The sequence below is a fragment of the Neodiprion lecontei genome, chromosome 2 (assembly GCF_021901455.1).
Source record: "Neodiprion lecontei isolate iyNeoLeco1 chromosome 2, iyNeoLeco1.1, whole genome shotgun sequence".
NCBI classification, from domain to species: Eukaryota; Metazoa; Arthropoda; class Insecta; order Hymenoptera; family Diprionidae; genus Neodiprion; species Neodiprion lecontei.
This window is the reverse complement of record NC_060261.1, coordinates 28,838,975-28,858,888: the sequence shown is the minus strand read 5'-3', so window position 1 is coordinate 28,858,888 and position 19,914 is coordinate 28,838,975. Positions and strand designations below refer to the sequence as shown.

The window sequence follows — 19,914 nt, the reverse complement described above, 5'->3', positions numbered from 1 at the left end:
TTTAGTGTTCTCGGATTGCGCTTCACAGTATAGAATGGTAATATCTCCGAGTGTTCTCGAATTGTACATACAGTGTGAAACGTAAGCTCGAAGTATCCGGTAGATCGATACGGAATACCCCGCAGGAGATTCTATGCAGCATTGAAACAAACACGAGAAACTGAACTGATTCCTACGACTCAACGGAAGCTACAAAAAGATACGAGATACACGAGTGATAAATCAGTAGTTTTGTCACATATCGAAAAAAAAACTGGGAAATAATCTTCATCCCACTGAAATTGCGTCAGCATGCCATTGTATTACATGTGAACACCGTATGAAGAGATTTTCCGCTCGACGCATACTCAAGGGAAATTAAAAGTTTATTCTAGATTTCTAGAATCTACAATGTACATTCATTGGCGTCAGAATTTCGTACGCGTTATCTGCAGGCACCTATCAATGATTTGACAGATTACGCATTTACTTGTTGGTCGTATTTGCCGTGCGATTGCTTGGCAGCATTGAACCACGGTCTGTGGTCAGGTTCTTTGAAGCCGAGCCATCCTCTCTCTTCTTCACTTCCCGTAAATTCTGTGCGTACAAAGGAGCCCCACTGCGATTGAGATTACTGGTCAGTCCCGAACCCCTGAAACCACCCCTAGAAACCGAAACCCCAACTCGCGAAAGAGCCAACTCTTGTGATGCAATATTGAAACTTGCTGTGGTCGAATCCCGGCCGGCGACACGCTGCGAAAGATATAAACCACGTCGATGGCTATACTTCACACACGATGAGGCCCAGGCCGATACTGCACAGTAGTTGTTACGATGGATCCCCTGGATATTTACACCGCGCTGGGCACATCCATGGCGATGAACAATCCGAAAACCCGCTGTTTCATAGACGACACGACGGTTCATGAGATGATCTTAGCACTGTACTTGGTCGGAATATGTTCCAGGGATCGTTCGCTTAGAGTAAGGAAAAATGGGGAAAGAAAAAAATTACCGAGAATAACAAAGGAGATACAGAATTGCTTCCAGACATCTGGAGTGGTCAAGACACCGATATTAAGTCAGAGCGCAATTTTCCCACCGTTAGAAACCTCTCGGAACACCGAGTATTCTCGTTCTGGACAATAGGGGAACGGCATTGAAAGGCATTGGTCAAAAGGACGGGCTGAAGGTGAAAATTCTAGTACTTGCGTGAATTGTCACATATCGTCCTGGACGTCAGGTTCATGAAACGATTTTCTTGAAACCGTTAGAATCCTTTCAACGGAATTGAAGTGCCTTTTTCAGCTTTCGACTGCACGTCCACTTGTCTCGAAGCAGTTCTTTTCAAGCCTCAAGTAGCTTGAATTCCATCATTACATCATCATAATCACATTATTCAACACTTAACTCCTCGAATGTCTAGAGAATTTTTAAACCTATAAAGCAATGTGAAAATTAATTCCTCAATTACAGGAGAAACGCAAATGCGACAAATCCCGTCCGCCTGTATTATTAATTCAGCCAACCACCGAAATGATTCCATCGCTGGATCTGCAGCCTCGCAATCTCAAATGAATTTCTACGAGATTCCATCTCACGAAATCAGGCTTACCGTTAGTCACGCAACCCTTTGCGAGAACACGCACAGCCACGCCTTCATTTATTTTCTTACGCAGAATCCCTTTTTCCGTAAGTTCTTGAGCCTGTTTGCGGCAGCTGCGCCAAAGCAGTTGGCTCTTTTTCCGCCCGATGCACGAAAAGTCATCAAAGGGATTTTTACCTCTTCTCTTACCAACAAGAAAGGAAACTGCAAGGTAATCCGGTAATGGATTGTATCCAACGGCAGGTTTCACGCTCTCATTTCACGTTTTCTTGGGTCTTGGGTCTTAAGAAATTTCGTAACAGAAAACGCGCTCGAGTCACGACAGACGGCACTGTAGTAACATAAGAAATTATAACAGCGAGGTTATTCCGCGAGACTCTCACAGCTTTTTTCAAATCGTGACTCCCAACCTAATCACGGCCCAACCTTTGGCCAGGCAATAAATTACCGGAGCAAGTGAATTGATCAGAAAATAAAAAGATCACAGTTGCACGTGTGCGCAATATCGGCCGCTACCACATTTCATCCCAATGGACCAAATCTCCGAGCCCAAAATCGAGGTTAGACACGCCACCGTCACGCCGTAGGAACATTAACGTATTTTTTGTTAGCTAGAGTTTCTTAAGCGAGTTTTAGTGCAAGCACGAGTGCTAGGTAGCTTTACTTTCTTTCGCGGATCTTCGAAACTTTCCCCACTATAATAACAATTACCATTACGTTGTATAAGCAACAATAAAGGGCCGCTCCAAGCACAGAATAAAAGACTACCAGCCAGCATCTCAGCAGCACAATCTTTCTCAGTGTGAAGATTATAAAATTACTCTACCGGATAGGGCGAGTGCCATTATGAAAGCCTGCTATAGGTAAGAGGTAGTATAATTGTACTTAACTTTAATTATCCTTCAGCATCGTTAAGGCATTTACGGGTCTTGGCTTCGGAGCGATGATGACGCTTAAAAGTTAACGAGAAACGAGATGGGTGTCAGAATAGAAGCATAGTGGGACCGCATCGAAGGTGTCAATGTGTGATCGTATTCCAAAAATCCTCAATGCTCAGGTCGACGAATCGCGAATGCGTTACCCAGCTTAAATGGCCCTCATTTTCGAGATTTTAAGGGCATCTTGAAGTGCTTTATTTCACAACGGAGGGTTGAAGCTCGTTTAACGAACGAAAATCGAACGGTCATGTTCTCTTCAAAAGACCCTTTTCTTTGTAGTGAGAATAATAATTAACCGTTCTATCGGAGATAACGGGCAGTCGAATCACTTCGATGAGCTGAAAGGTCTCGAAGACGGTGCGCGGGTTTCCATGGGAACGATTTAGGGGAAGATTTAAAAACACTTTTATATGACTCGCAAAGGCTTTGACAAAAGGTATAAAGCGATACCGAGATGCGCAGATAGCCTTCAGCCTTGAACAATGGGTTTATAATAATTGTATGGTACTCTGACTGATGTTTTAATGTTCTCGCTCAAAAAGTGAAATAACAACTAAGGGGTTTTACTCTTTATTTATTTGTGTTACTTACGAGTCTTCATAATAATCTGGAATCACAGTACACGAATGGAATTCAACAGACTACTCACCTGAAACATAAAAATAATACAGAATTGAATATGGCGAAGATCATTGAGACCGAAGAGAGCAGAAAAAAATTGCAGTATAACGATGGTCTGTAAGAACAGAGAAGAAATTCTTATTACAGTAAATTCGATGCTGTGTATTTTAATTGGGCATCGAGAAAACGCCGTTAGTTTCGCATGTCAAAACACGCCGGTTCAATTAGCGTCGAGTCGAATAACACACCAACATACACAAACCCACGCATTGAACGAGGCAATGGCGCAGTGGCACTTATTCAGAACCCTTCAGAGTGTGTCCGGCAGGGCATTGTCCACTAATACCTAAAATTTGTCAGTTGCACGATGTTAGGGAAGCCTAGGAAAGGATTGGAGCCACCGAACAACCACCCAGTCCCCCTAACGGCATTAAACCCACTAACAAGTTTGAAATTTCTAACAAATTGTGCAATCTCACAACGTCAAAAAGCGTCCAGGTTATATTCTAACCTGCTCTTCGATTTCCAATCCATTTGGTACTTTTTCGTCGCTTGTTCTTTCAAGCAGTTGCTCCAGGTTCGCACATGGCTTCCACACACGTCTGCTGGGCATGACTCATCGCGTTCCTGCCTGTCTGTTTTTAACCCGTCGGGAGCACAGGGGCGTCTCGCGTGGGGTGGAGTTTAATCTAACAGCCCCCGGTTCACTTTGCATGGCCAGAGGTTGCTTGGCTCGACCCACGCCTGACGCCCCAGAATCGCCCAAACCAGAGTACAGTTACTAACTCACAGGGAGCGGATAGAAATCCTGGCCAGCTTGCCTCGGGGGTAAAGCGGGTGTGATGAGATGGTGCAGAGATGAACTCCGAAACCGGCTATCGCTTTAACCCCTCACTCCACATGGCGACCATTTCTCAGTTGTGTACGAAACATTTGATAGTGAACTAATTCGGCCAAGCGGGTTACACGATGTTTTTTTCGCACATTGATACATCGTCGAGAGTCTAAAATGCATTCAAAAGGTACTCGAACAATGATTATCCTTCGCGTCAAAGATGTTGAGGAACGAGGAAGAGTGAACTGACTTGCACAATGATCGTTGACACTGACAGTTAAGATGCACTGACGTGACGGACAGTCCGGTTTTATCGTCAACCATCTTGTGATGTCGAAAAACAGTATGCTACTAAGGAAAAAGTATGAACTGAATTTTTGTAATAGAATAGAAACCACTGCAGTGCTTCTCGACTCCTGTAATGAATGGAACTAATTGGAGTGAAAGTTTTTAGTTTGCAGAGCAGCGGGATTATTGCCCTTTGCTAATTCCGTTAGTACCTAATCAGACAACATCCACCATCTGGCGCCCCTTTTAGCTTCGTTAGTTAGAATGTACTGAAAGCTGAAATTTGGTCTATTGTCAGAGGGATGTTTTTGAACTCCAAATGACCATGTCTTTTAGAATCCCATCAATAAAAGGAACTTGAGGTGAAAAATTGATCTTAAGTTTATCGCCACGTTTTTTCATCTTCAAAGCAGCTGGTGTTATGTGTAACATTTTCAAAGGATGCAAATTTGAAGATTTTGAGCACTGAGGGGTTCGCACAGACGTCGCGTGAGCTTGCGGGGCATGTTTATCACACGCTTCGACAGTCGATTTACTACTTAAGCAAGATGACGCCCGCCGTGCGGTGGTAGCGTCCACGTCCCCTAGGCTGATTCGAAATTCAACCCCCGGATTTACATCCCTTGGAATAACACACGAGTCCTCGTTTGTCCGCTGGTATAGGAGTGCAGCATCGGTATTCGAGTCACGTGACGGCGTAGGGTCGAGGAGGGATTCCCGATCGTGACGTCATATCCTGAGAAGGACGGTTACGCCAGAAACATAAGCCCAGACGAATTTACACATGCTGGTGCAGCGTGCATGTGGATAGCCACATGCACGGGGCGCCTTACACCGTGCAAAGATACGCTTGGAGTTCGATGAGGGTGGTGAATTTGTCGTTCAAACTCCAAGGTACGCGCGATGGTTTGCATTGATTTTGTATCGGGTTTAGGGATAGAATTTTAAAACTTGTGGGGTGTCACACGCTTGGCGTCGCGTCGCATCGTATGTCAAAGGGGACTGATGATTGCTACTGCTTCCTTATTCCTTTCTCCCCTTACTTCCCTCCCAGAGTCAGCACCGTACAATGCCCTCGCGAATCTACTTTCATCTTGCAGAAAGCATGAACTCGCCCGCCCGCATGCGCGTCTAATCATTCTAAGGATTCTCGCTATCAGGATATATCCAGCCGCACACTTCACTTTAACTCTTCGACCTGATGCTACGCTTCGAAGGCGAAGAATACCACGAATGTCACCGGTCGCCACAGTAACACCGTGACAAGGTAGGAAGCTTGCGTTGATAGTGAGTGCATGACCGTGCTAAACGGACCGTCATACAGATCTCTTCAGTCCGTATGCGCTCCCCTCAAAATAATGAAACAAGACACGATCCTTGGGGTGCTGCGTGTCATGAAATGTAACGCATATTGTTGAAACTCGAGAGTATTCACAACTGCAGCACACTGTGGTTTATACTGGACGAGCTCAGTGAAAGCCGCACCGATACCGCAAAGGGCGCATCGAAAGCGGCGGTCGTAGCCTGCCCTTGCGGTCATAGACCATGGGCATCATAGACATCATAGGCACTCATAGCGTCCCCACCCTTCCAAGTCTCACATGGGAATAGAACCACGCGTCCACCCTACGCGACCCTAAACACCCCGAAGTCTGAAGCACTGCAGGCGGACCTGATGTTGCAGCCCGAGAACATGTCCCGCAGATGTTGCCACTCATGTAATTGCCGCGTATCGTGTAATTAGTTTCTAATTGAAACGCGATATCGCCACTATTTCAGGCGTCAAACATGGGATTTTTAAGAAACATGAGAGATAGTCGTGTTTTTCGGAAAAGGTTCACTTGTTACTCGCATTGCAGTCTGAAAAAAATACTTCTTTGATAGATAATCACGGAGAAGTGCGTTTTCGTTACCGAAACCAGGAACAAACGCAAATCAGTTCTTTGATGTTGACTGATTGGATCATCACTGACGGAAACAAACATATAGTAGTGAGAAGCGCTCATATGTGCATACATGCGTACCTTCCCGTTTCTGTATCATAGAATTTGAGGCGAGGTCCTAAAACTGGATTTCCATAACTTCCGAATCGGATTACGAGTTGTAATTGGCAAACGCGGAGCTGGGAGGAAGCGAGTTCCCCGCTTTCCATGGGTCAATCCATTAGCCTGCAAATATTCAACACGCGGTTGACCTAGGCCGTGCCACGAGTCAGCAATTTTTAACGATCAACCATGCGATGTTTGTCTAACACGGCCCCACGTCAACCAGCTCCCGACCCTCGTCACACATCCCGATAAGGGGATCGGCTAAGTTTTGTCCAAGTCTTACTCATAATGTGTAGAAAGTGCATCCATCCATCCGTTCGTTGGTCCGGTTTTGTCAAGGAGAACCATACACTCCAACTACACGCCCCTTGAAAGGGAAAATCCGGATATGTACGTACATATACAAATATCCACATATATTCGTACACGCGAGGTGGATATTTGCACAGGCTACAATAACGTCGGCAGTCAAAACAACCGGACATCAGAATAAACAAATCTACGCTCCAACGGGCTCAACTTTTCAGCTTTTTTATATCCGCTTGGAAAGAACCAGAGGGTTCAAAACACATCGGAGCGATTGCCATGAATTTTCACGCAAATACTACGACCCCGAGTCAAGGTTTTCCAACAATGCTTACTGACCGTACATTTCCAAGGTTTATGCAGCTGTCCGGTGAACCTTTTGTCAAACAAACGATTTCACAGTATCAAAAGCTTTGACTGAGAAGGACTGAAGACATAGAAAAATAAAGGAATAAGAGACACTAGAACAAAAAAGAGTTTTCAACTAGTAAAATTTATCGAAAAAACCTTAGAGTGGTCTGATTTAAGATCATGTTTTATCCATACGCGGACTTACACCAAAACAGAAGAGCTCGAAAAAAATCTATTCATTTTGTATTGACAATAAATGGCGTAGTTACAGTTTCAAAAAGCTTACCAACACCAACTGTCGTGTCTGTTTTCAAACAAAGGTTACGAGGTGCTCCAGTTACATGGAAATTTTGCAGCAATTGACAAATTCAATCAACGACCAGTGAACAGAACCTGCTGCAATAAACCTGTAAACATAAACCGTCACTCGGGTCGTTTACGGTTGAAGTAGTTCGTCGTTAAAGCCTCCAAAGTTGCGAATACCTCTTGTCGAAGTGAAATATGCTTCATCTGTTAGAATTCAGCCTAGGCAGCCAGGGTCTGTTGGCATTACATCTACTGTTTCGGGGTTTCTGGTTCACCCCGCCACCTCGAGCGCTCCCGAAGTAGAAAGGACACAGGAGGAAAGTGCCTATCGTACTAAATTTCCTGACACTTCTCGTGATGAGGCCACCGCGCAAGGCAATAGGCACTCAGGATCCGAGGTCCGGGGTTGGGTGATGTTTTAGCGTTGTCACGGGCGGCACGGTGTTTCAGCCAATTGACTATTGCCACGTCACGCGTGCTAGGATGATGGGGAAGGAACCGTAGCACGGGCCCCTCGAAGGTATTGAACTTGTGGGCAATAACGGAAGCCTCGGCAGCTAGGAGAACTCTCTGTCAACAGCATCCCCGACGGCAGAGTTCGGTTTATGACCGTTTACGTCGGGTTCCGAATCTTTTGGGGGAGACTTTGACTTCAATTATGGACACTAGCCAATCGGAAAATAGATCAGAGGGGTCCCACGGTGCCCGGGAGCCCAAGAGAAATACCACCACCCTCAGCATAGCCACAGGGGTGCCAGACAACGAGAGTTATGTTTATGAAGCGGCTTAATTAGAACGGGGAGCTCACTTGACACGCGTTGTTTTTACTCGTGGCAAGATCGCGCGACACATTCGTCTCATGTGATGTGCTAGAAGTGGTTGCCACTTAGACCAAATATAACCAGATCGGATACACCGTTTCAACCATTTCCTTAACCGAGTAATTAAATTTCGGAGAAATGTACCTACCTTGAGCAAATTACCATTTAAGGTAATGAGTGTATGGTCTGGAACAGGATTCTCCGAAAAATGGTTATTTGTGTCCCGGATCGATACTGATAAGCCTTGTCATCGCCCGTTCAAACGTGACACCTTTCATGAGTGAAACACGTTCGTAAATTAAAACGTACACGAGCAAAAATTCACAGACACATTCGTTTCAGTCCAATGTGTGTGAAAATAATTTCTCCTAGATTTTAGGAAGTGTTCGTTTCGAATTTGAAGTAATAAATTACAAAACTAAAATTGAACATGATTCATTGATGAAATGGTTAATGTACAATTCAGCAAAGTGTCTTTTGTTCGTAAATGAAGTTCTCGCGAACAAAAGATGGTGAAACCAACAAACTGCGAACATTCGGACAACTAAATAAAGTTCCTAAAAGACTGTAGTTTCTTAATATTCTTCCATCTATTTTGACGATCCGAAAGGAGTACCATGGAGTATAAAACTTACTTCATACGTTCGAAAAATCAAGCTTTTCCAAGCTTTCCCATTCATCAAGATCATGACATGTACCGACCCCCTTAACCCTTCACATTTACGGTACACGTAACTATAACCATCAACGGGTTGGAAGGTGGAATAAGATGAATCCACGCGCAATCACTGGAGTATTTCCGAAAGAGCTTGAACAACATATCCTGGTGGAACAGCCTGTGTATATTACCTGCTTTCTCATTATAATTCGACAGCGGTTCAACGTTATGATAATAAGGGGGGGCACCCGGGCAGCATTAGCAAGATTGATAACGGATTGTTACAGCGAGAAGAGTGAGCGGGCCGGTACCGTGATGGATTGCTGAATACGGAAAAACCCGGGCTTTTTAAGCTCTTCTCTGCTCTCGGAGCCTTAGCCGTAAGTTCGCCCGATTCTACTTATCCGCAGGCTGCTGCTTCGGGTCTGCAGTTCCCGTTGGTAGAGCAAAAACTACATCGAAACATCCAGAAGTAAACGAAAAGGCGGAGAAACTAAGCAGCAAAAGAAGAAGTAGAAAGATGAGATAGAGAAAAGGTTAAATCTGTCTCCGAGTCACTTTTCCCGGATAGAATAATGTTCAGTCGTCATTAGACCAGCTCTCTTCGGGGCTCATCTTTTTCATTACACTGGCATACCACCGTTGCAAAACTCTTCCGAAGTTATTGATCGCCCACGTCAAGAAGGCTCACGTTGTATCGGCGTCTGTACCCGGCAGGGGGGTTTGTTTCAGTGAATCTCCGAGAAATGATTAGATTCGGAAGCCATTTCTCGTGAAATATGAAAAATTCACTTCTCCTTCGTCTCACCGTACTTTTCCATCCTGCCTTTATTTCCTTCGCAAAGAGGCGCACCAAACATGCTCGTCGAGTCTCCGTTGAAGCTCTTCGTTTTCTACAGCGTATCGCTCGTCGTTTCGACCGAAACAACAAAACGCGTCCCTCGCCAATTTGAAGGGACGAATTCCGGATGGGTTCAAAAGCGCCAAATTCAACTTTGGTATCTCTGTTCCACCCCGCGCCCTGCAGGCGAGATTTATCTCGTAACTAACGATAAGCGGGTTCCCGGCAATCAGTGCCATTGAATGACGGACCCTGAAACTGTTTCAGGCTGATCGGTTCACCTCGTTCGTCCATTGTTGTTCAGGTGCAGTTCATTCCCGGGATTTCGACAATTACAAATCGAATCTAACTATCAGCGTTAATTAGATTCACTGTACTCAGGCTTCTCTGTCTCTCTCTCTCTCTCTCTATCTGCGTATAATCATTTATGCCTGTGAATGCGTCTTAATGGAAACTATGCGCACAGTTTACGCAGTGGGTTAGAGAGCCAACCCCCTCAGCAATTTACAGTTCCGGGACTGATGATCAGGCGACTGGAATTTGAACAGGCGAGATAAGCCGAAAGCCTGCTTTGCGACGCGGGGAACTGGATTAAAAAAGAAACAGGTCAACCTAATTAGCTTCTCACGCACTGGATTAGCTTGGCTTCGTGAATTAATGTACCTTTAACGTTTGTTTTGTTTGTTTTTGTTTTTCTTTTTTTTTTATGGCATTGTTGTTGAAAAGAATTTTTCATCTCGGATATCGCAACTTTTTACGTTTTTAACGATTTTCGCAGGCCATTCGATTTAAAAGACAAGCGATTTAACAATATGACTAATAAAATACGGTCTTGAAAAATATTGCAATCACCGTCGATCAAATCGGACCAGAACCATTCTGCAAAAATTATTCAAGTTATAAATAATTTCTAAAGGATCCCCAAATATTTTCGAACAACATAGCAATTTAGATTCTATTCAGGTATATCTCAATTAATAAAAACTTTACTGTTTATTTCGAAATCGTCGTTTGTTTTTTATATGTGCTTAAATGTATCTGAATTGATACGAGTTTCGGAATTCAATTATGAATTTTGTAATTAATACGTTTGTTTCGACTGCACTTTTTTGACCTCGCTAACTGCGGTTTTAAATTCCTTGAAACGAAGGAAACAAAAATGGACCGTTCAAAAGCCAATCCCAGATCAGTAAAAACAAAAAAAAAAAAAAAAAAAACAACAACAACAAAGGAAAAACCCACGAAAACAATAATGAGAAAGGAATACAAATAAAAATTGCAGGGTGAATTCGTTGCCGATAAAACAAATACACCAAGAGCCGTCTTCAATTTCCCTTTCATTATTTTTTCCTCAGCACCCACGGAGATATTGCCACGCAACCAACACCCACGCGTATATATGCGAGTATATTCACATACGCGTGCGAATTCTCGTAAATATAGAAATATGCCTCGGAGCGATTATTAACGGTAAAACTCGAGGGAAAGAGACGACGATGAAAGAAACGAACAGAGTCGTATGCCTAGGGTGCAAGGGTAGCTACAGGGGACGTATCGGTAAACGGGGAAAAAAACTATTGACAGTTGTTGGCTGTCATGATCAGTTCGCGAGGTGATATTTGACGTATGAAAGTTGGCAGGAAATCGCGGGGGTGCTGACAGCCAGGCGGTGACGGAGATCGGAGGGGGGGGGGGGGGGGGGGGGGGGGGGGGATTCGTGGAAAGGGGGTAGCTACCCTCGAAAGAGGGCGGGCAGCCTGCGGCTCTGCGCCACCCGGGTCTCGTGTAATTTTCTTCAATAATCTCTCCCCTCATCCCCCTGACGTCATCCGGCTACGACCCGGCGATCTCACCCGCGACTCCGGCGCCAATGGTATTAGGTATTCGATATTAATTGCGGGGAAGGTGCAGCGGTATTAGTTTATATACCTATGTATTATAAGTATTCCGTCTGACATCGGGATGAATGCATCGGCCGAAGGGCTTACGATGAGCAGAGAAATCAAATAAAGATTTCAAGCATATGGAAATATGCGATTCCAGCCGAGGAAATTATTTTTCCGTTATCGACGGTAGGTGAGGAAGAACTTCAAATGGAAACTTTTTTTACATGAATCTTCCAGTTTCTTGAATACCGAATGACTATTTTATGAATCAAATCAAGCAGCTTTCGGTTGAATCGATCTAATGGTTTTATTGAACCAATCGATTTTCTATCTTTTCGTGGAATTGAAGAGACTTGAAAAATGCATTTTCTTATGAAGAATATGTCACAACGGTCACATGTCGAGATAATATTTCTAGCAAAACGAACCACTGTTAGTGATTAGGGATTTAATATAAGAAGGTTCGTGAGTTTACACATCGCAGGAAGCAATTACACGTTTTGTTCTAATAAAAAAGAGCTCAGATAGCGGTTTAGCATTTCAAATCATTTTACAATGGTGAATAATTTAGTACATTCGTTAGATTTTACTCCACGGTTATTTCTATTGATGAGAAGAACCATCTTTTCTAATGTAAACAATTCCATATTTGCCAATCAAAATCAACCAGTGCAATCGTCCTAAATAAAATATTTAACAATTTGCTGACGTAATAAAAAACAGCTTCTTCATGGGATTGTAGAAAATAGTTTTTTGAATAAAGTAAGTTATCGAAAAATAAAACCGATCGAATACACCCAAAATTGAGATCTGAACTGTTATTTGAAATCTCCTTTTTTTTTCTTGTTATTTTCATTTTCTACGAGTATCGTAGTTTACCAATATATTTAAATTTCATCTAAAATTTGAAATAGCCGAAATATCGAAATGTCAAACATGAAAAAATAAAGTAAGGAAAGATTTCGAACAATTCGTTTTTCGTTATTTTATTTTCCCATGTTTGAAATTTCGATACACCGGCCATTCCAAATATTCATCAATCAAAATTTTGAACCCCACCCCCATCCAAGTATAGAAAATTTGGTGCACGGTTAGCTATTCAAATTGCAAATCTATTGAGTTGTAAAGCTTGCCACATTTTTCTCGTTATCGACGAAGGAAAATAAAGCATGAAACCTTGGTTATTCACATCCCACTGCAATTGTAGCTGCAGTTATGTCGACATGTCTGAACTCTGAAGGAGGCTTGACGGTTGCCTGGCGAGGTACGAAGATCGTTGAATTTTGGGTTAAGCAAGCGAAAAAGGCGGACCTTTCGACCCCACATCTCTCATAAATCGCTTAATCGCTGCTGTTCACGGATCACGGAGTTTTAAAAACTTTTGCACTCCGGACCCTGCCGAGAATGCTTCATGCACCCGTAAACCGTGCAGATTCCAAATCACTCGACGATGCTAACCGGTGTATACTCACGGTAGAAAAAACTAAGCTGAAACGGTCTTTGGCTACATCGAGAGAGTCGCTTGAACCAGAATTTTGTTATTATTTGAATTTTCTTGCCATATCCTTATTGATAAACTTCAAAGAAATAGCTTATCGAGTGAAAGCAAACCTCTGTTACCTTTAAAACTTGTAAAATTTATTAAAACTGAAAATCACTTTCTTTTCCAGGTTCCCCATACCTGAAAATATGAATTTTCCCCAACTAATTTCAAAAGTATCGCGTCAATTCGGAGAAGTGAGAAAATTGAACATAGCAAATTCGGTAACTTTTTCATACGTTTCTGGTAAGAATAAACAGAATAAAACTTTTTTTAAATCGACTTTGGAATTCCATGTTTTTCTCTTCATCCTTTCAAACAGTTCGTTCTAAATAAGAATCTGTCAAAATTTTCATTCTACTGGTGTGCAAGACACAAGAAGCGCGAATGTTTTTGACTAAAAAGAAAGATATTATATCAAAAACGAAACACGCATTAATGCATTAGGATCTAGCGAAAGCAACTTTCTATTTCAATTAACTCGCTAAACAATTTGCCTTTACTACTGCTGAGACATCAGTTTTACGTATCTTATGAATGTACCTATTGATTTGAGCGATGGAAAAGCGTCTGAACTATGAACAAGAAAATTTTCTGCCTTTTGCAGCCTTTTATTCCAAACTAAACAGTCCAAACCGTGAGTAAAATAATACCGGTTCAGCACTTTTACTCATTTTGATATTAGAATTGAAAAAAGTATTATTCCGGATTGACAAAGTGATATTTCCGCATGGATTAGAATATCATTGTAATTATACTTCTCATTCACGGATACATGTAATATAGGATTTCGCAACTGTAAACAGAGAGTAGAAGAGTGGCTAAAGAAAAAAAAAAACTCTAAGAGTAAAATTCAAGGGAAATTTTTAGGGGAAAGTGGTTTCCCGGCTGCAGATGACCGTTGCGGTGGTGCCGCCGTTGGTCGAAAAGGTTGGAATTATAATTTCGACGAGGAAACGTACGAACGGGAGCTTTATCCCGGCGCAGAAAATTCGCCTGTAAAAAGAGAGGAACGAAGGAAAAGGAGAAAAAAAAAAAATTAAATAATCCAGCCAACAGAGAAACGAGGAAACAGATATAATACGAAGGCAGAGACCACGCGCCGTGCCACCCAGCACCCTTTATGAAATATGTCTGGCCCTAATTGCCTTACGGTGAAATGAATAGGAAAAAAAAAAAAAAAAGGATTGAGGAAAAAAGTAAATGACCATTCACGGGTTTAGTCAAGGGTGGAGAAATCAAATTCGGAAAACGCAAGATATCAGCTATACGCATACGAATGTATGTGTCGTCAGCTATGCCGATGCGATGAAATTCCCCGCGGTTTTGATATCGCGACTCTTTCACACGCGGCGACAAAGAAGAAGGAAAGATAAAAAAAAAAACATGTTCAAATAAATTTCTTTCAAGTGAAAAGGTATAAAAGGGACGACGACAGGAAAAAATTTTTATGGATACGGAAGATTATTTCTTACCATTCAATTCACGCGTTAATTAATTCGTTAATTACTAACGAGGATAGATATCGACCTTTAATTAATTTCGCAGGATTTTACACGTTGAAGTACACAGAGTTACGTTTACATGTGTAATATATTTTCTAGAGCAAATAAGTCATGACACTTTTCAAAACTAAATTGACGAAGCCTGTATTCATTTCAAATATCTAGGTATAGGTGAGATCTTTATTCGTGTATTCGAACGTCTTCGATTGAAAATATAATAGAATTAACAAATAAAGTGGAATCGCCGTTGGATTTTTTATTGCTGGGAATTTTTAATGCTGAACTTACATTCTGCATCGAAAAATTAACTGGTGAATTATATGACCAGTTTTATTCCGACTTACTATTTCAATCAATAGTGATTTTTTGGAGATCTGTAATGGAAGAAGCATTATTGTTGGGAAAAATGTCGTCGTTTTCAGTTTATAAATTTTGGTCAAGGAAAGAAGATTATACAGAATCATGCTGAAGTCAGTAAAGTTATCGTAAAGATTCATGCTGAGGAAAAATCGTTGTTTAGCAATTTTGGAACTGTTCGAAATTCAGTAAACCGTAATAAAACAAGACATACTCATATTTTGCAATCCTAGTTCCTTCAAAATCCTTACTTCAACCTCATCCTTGTACATCCTTGTACATCCTTCAGTCGCCACATCTCTTACTTATTTAGTACATTCACCTTGCGAAATTTAGAATAAATAAATTTCATCCGTCTATCTGACGAGATTAAATTTTAGTAACGTCGTATACTGAATTTCAAACAGTTCCAAAATTGCGAAATAATGGTTTTTTCCCAACGCGAATCGTTGGGATAACGTTACTAACTTCAACGTGATGTAGAAGGTGTACCTGGTTGAAAATTATTAAGAAATTGTATAAATTTCACCATTTGGACATAAGTGAAGATCTTATTTCAAGCAAAGCTACCCAAACGATTGTAAGACAGCTCAATTGATCCAAGCTATTACCTGTTTTCCGCGTTCCGATGAATTTAACAAATGTGGCAATTGTTTACTGCTGCCTTAGTTTCAAAAAACTTCGTTTCACCCGACACTAGAAACTGTTATTCCGATCACTTGTATCAAAATCAAATAATACAATTTCTCCGACAAGTTACGCAACGAATCATGCCTATAATTTAGAAATGCGTCGAAGCATCGAACAATAAACGGGAGATGAAGATACGATATCTGCGCGTCACTGGGAGACGTGGTAAAAGATTGTATCAAGCTTAGAGTTGGAGAGTTCAGTTTGCTCAAGGTTTGGTAAAGTTGGATAAAGAATTAGAGTCGATAGGCCGTATGAAGAGGCGAGGAAAGCGATAGTGACAAGTGTCTGTATGTGGACCATTGCATCCCTGGAAAGCTCAGCTCGTAATCGGGGTGTTTGCGTTTCTGATTGAGCGGCGGCGACGACGATGACGACCAAGAAAAAGACGAACACAAGGACGATACCATTTCATTCGCTGTCTCTTTCCTCTCCTTCCTTTCACCCCGATATTCGTGACGACCGCCTACAGAGTCGTAGTCACACAGTTTCCGAAGAGATAAAATCTCCCGCGGCGGTATTTTTTCCACTTTCATTTACCGCCGCCCCCACCGGCGCTAATGACGTAATCATTTTTTACGTTACTTTCATTATTGTTATCACCGCTGGTATCATTGTTGTTGTTATTATACTTATCCCATCGGCGCTGCGAAAGGCACGATACTCACCAAGAAAAAACAATTATTATACTCCGGGAGATTGTTTATGAACTTCTAGTCTTTAGATTGTATCGCGCGTTTCTCTTTGCTGATCAATTACCCCTTACAGAGTTCGGAAGAAAGGCTGTTGTCTTTGGAACAGAATTTTTTTCGGAAATATTTTGTACGTTCAAATTGTTTCATCGTGTCAAACCAATTTCTAATCAACAACTATTATTTACAAACAACCTTTGAATTTGATGAAGAATTTTGTACAATTGATCATTGGAATGAACGTAATATCTCCAATTTGAAATAACCTGACTATTTTCAAATTTGGCAGTGTTGAAATTAAATTTTCACCACACTATCATCTCCGATAAGAATTGAGTTTGCATTGTGGTGAATAAAATACGTTCTTTCAGGATTTCAAAGATTTTTATATTACAATTTAGTTTCAACTTCCATATTATTGAACAAATTTTTTACTCAAGACATAAATATTCTCTGTTTAATAATGACAAATAATCTGAAACAATCTTTTCCAGAGATTCGACAAATGAATGAAAGTTGACAGGTGATAATTTTTTGAAGTTTACCTATGTGACTGGCCTGTTTCCAATTCTAACATTCAAAAATTTCTTTAACAGCTGAGAAAAATTTTGCCGAGAAAAGTGTGATATTCGTATAAAAATATTTCAATTTGGGCCGGTAATAAGAAAAGATTGAAATACAATGATTCGCGATTCTATAAAAATCGCTCTGCGTGAATAAATTTCAATTTCAATAGGTATTTTATTTTCCCAATTTTTCCCTACTTCCGGATTCTGTGCGTCAATAAATAGAACCGCAAAATTATTTAAAAATAAAAGTATATTTCTTTACTCACCAACGTTAAAAATAAGCAAACCAATACATAAATTGCAAGAAGGAGAAAAAATATATTAAGAAACAGAAAACTGCCAGTCTCTGCTTATATTTATATGAATTTATTTGTACCGCGGGGCAGCAGGGTAAAAGAAAACCAAGAGAAAGCAATACGCCGCAGAATTCTCACCCCTCTATAGCCGTATTGCACGCAAATGTAGGTACGCAAACGTCAAAAACAATTTGCGAATTTTATATTACTCGTTGGATTACACGGCGTCTGTATCCAAACCCATACAACGTTTGCACGGAGATTAGAATTCCAATTGAAAAATAAACCAATCCCAAAGCTCTAGCCCTACGTCAAACACTCTGAAGGGGTATGTACACTTTCAAAATCGGCTGAAATTCTCAGAAACGCATGTATATATATATATATATATATATATATATATATATCAATCTTACGTCGCAATTTCGATAAAACTCAGAAAATTTGTGAAAGATCGAAAGTATTTATATTTTTGTTATTCAAAAGTTCACGGTATTATAATTTAGCTTACAATTTAGAATTTACAATTCCAACTTTTCTTTTCAATTTTTAACCTTTTGACTAAAAAAGTTTACCCAGTTATGATTGATTAGTGAATAGTGAGACCTAGAATAATTCATCAAATTTTAATCCACGTAAAATTTTGCTTTTTAAAATTTTCCTGTAAGATTGACCACAAAAAGGATTCCCAAAGCTCTTCGAGGTTTTGTTTGACCCCGGAATTTTTTAACTTTCCGCGGATTTCCCTCATCCAATAAAATTCACGAACTCTCCCTCACTTTTCGCTGGCCACAACACGGGGAAACGGGATGTTACGAATTGAATCAGTCGCTGGTTCGATTCTGGACTCATTTATCTCTCATTGTTCATGAGATGTGTTCAACTAGTTTTACGTCAATGCTTATTGGTAATAAGCTGTTTCACAATTTGTTTTCAATTTAACATAACTCATGGATTAAAAAGATTTTTTGATTTTATGATGAGAAACAGGAATGACAACTTTGTTACAATAATTACAAATTCCATACGTTGATTCGTTTGATTTTACATGATAATGAAGGTAATTTTATCTCAGCTGTATTTTCAACACAAATATTATACCGTATAAAATTTTCAAGCAATGCAAGCGTATTAAAAATCCAAATTACTTACTGTAAGTCGGAAAGTGTTAAATATTCGGATATAATTCTTAGTTCTGATTATAGAGGTAAAAAAAAACGATTTATCATTTCGAGAATCACATCTCTATTCTAAAAAAAAAAGGGTTTCGACGGGGTAAAATTGTTTTTTTAAAACACTCAATATTCAGACCCAGCCAAGAAACAGAACAAGCGATGATATATTGAAAGCTTGAGCTTTCTGACACTCGTTTTAATTTAATGACGAATAGTCGATAATAACTGCACGATAGAAATTCGAAAACAATAACTTTTTCATAAATTGCGAGATACTTATAAGGTTCCAAATTGATAGGTCAGTTCATATTTTGCTGGAAATATCTAACGGTTTTCGTTAACAAGCCAAACCATTGCCAGTATTTTTTTTTTTTTAAATCGTGCAAAAATATTCATCATGAAAGATCTCTTTGTCCACAGGGTGTATATTTCCTCACGAAGAGAAGCGAGAATCTAGCTAGTCGTAATCAAGCCATGTGATCAATTTAGAGCCACAGAGAAACTAGTTAATTGTCCCAAACATTGGTAACCTGTTTCATTCCGCAAAGTGCATGACAATATCCAATGTTCAAATATGAAATCAGACGAGTCTAAAAACACCCGAAATTCCTCTCACATCGCTGATTTGTGTAATTGACCCAACATCCCGAATGTTTTAACGACGACATAAGCAAACCCGTATAACATACCCCATTAGTCAAAATTGCCTTTCGTACCATCAGCCCTTGAAGGTCTGCAGCACGCCCCAATCGGCAAACAACAACATTGACACATTGAGCAAAATCCGATCTGACAGTCAAAAGCACGCGGGGTATAAGAAAACCCGCCAAGGAATCTCGGGATTACCATAAATTCAAAGTGAAAAAACGATCATCCTCGTAACGATCATTCGTCATCGGCTGACAGGGTACCGAATGATGAAAAAAAGCACGCTGGTAATAATTCCGAAAAAAGGGTGAAAATAAAACCGCGATAAAAGCATACGCTAATAAATGAACGAAGAAGGTGCACAATGCGTAAAGACGCGTCATGATCATCGGATGACAGGCACCAGTTACTTCTACAATCACCATCGGATGACTGAAGGAAATAAATGAAGGATAGGGGTAGGCGCAATAACGACGAATCTGGCACTCACCAGTCAATGATCATCACGGCTTGTCGTCGCAGCCAAGTAGGACACTGCACAACCGGGAATCCCCAACAAGAAGGTACGACGCACAGACTTGGACCTTTTCGGATCATGTGGGAACAATCGGAGGTACTTTGCTGAAATCACGGTGCAGGAAATGTTTAGGGACGCGGCGTCATCGCCGGTCGAGTGGTCGGTGCGGACTGCAGAAGGGATCGCAGATGATATCACGGTCCTAGGGGTGACTGCATGACATCATCGGCAGCCAATGGCAGCCGTTCTTTGGACGCTTGCGCGTCGCCCGGCCCGAGACTGCTGCGATATATCGCAATCGATTCAACCCCTCGTGCGGGGTGAATTTCGCCCTGGCGGGGCCGAAGCGAACCCGAGCCGCTGCGGAAGCGGGAAATTAAGCTCACTTTGAGGGAAGGAATAATCTTCTCCGATTCTTTGACGAATATTATTCATCTCTGC

The 19,914-nt window shown here is 41.1% G+C and overlaps 1 protein-coding gene and 1 long non-coding RNA gene across 2 annotated transcripts in view; both read right to left on the bottom strand.

Annotated features, from left to right (window-relative positions):
* LOC107225825 overlaps positions 1-19,914 on the bottom strand; it is a 127,884-nt gene that overhangs the window by 63,163 nt on the left and 44,807 nt on the right. The window lies entirely within an intron of this gene.
* On the bottom strand, positions 15,195-19,634 carry LOC124292838. Its single transcript, XR_006902773.1, has 2 exons — positions 19,447-19,634; positions 15,195-16,133 (listed from the first exon to the last, which is right to left on the bottom strand). It is a non-coding gene; the product is annotated as an uncharacterized LOC124292838 (long non-coding RNA).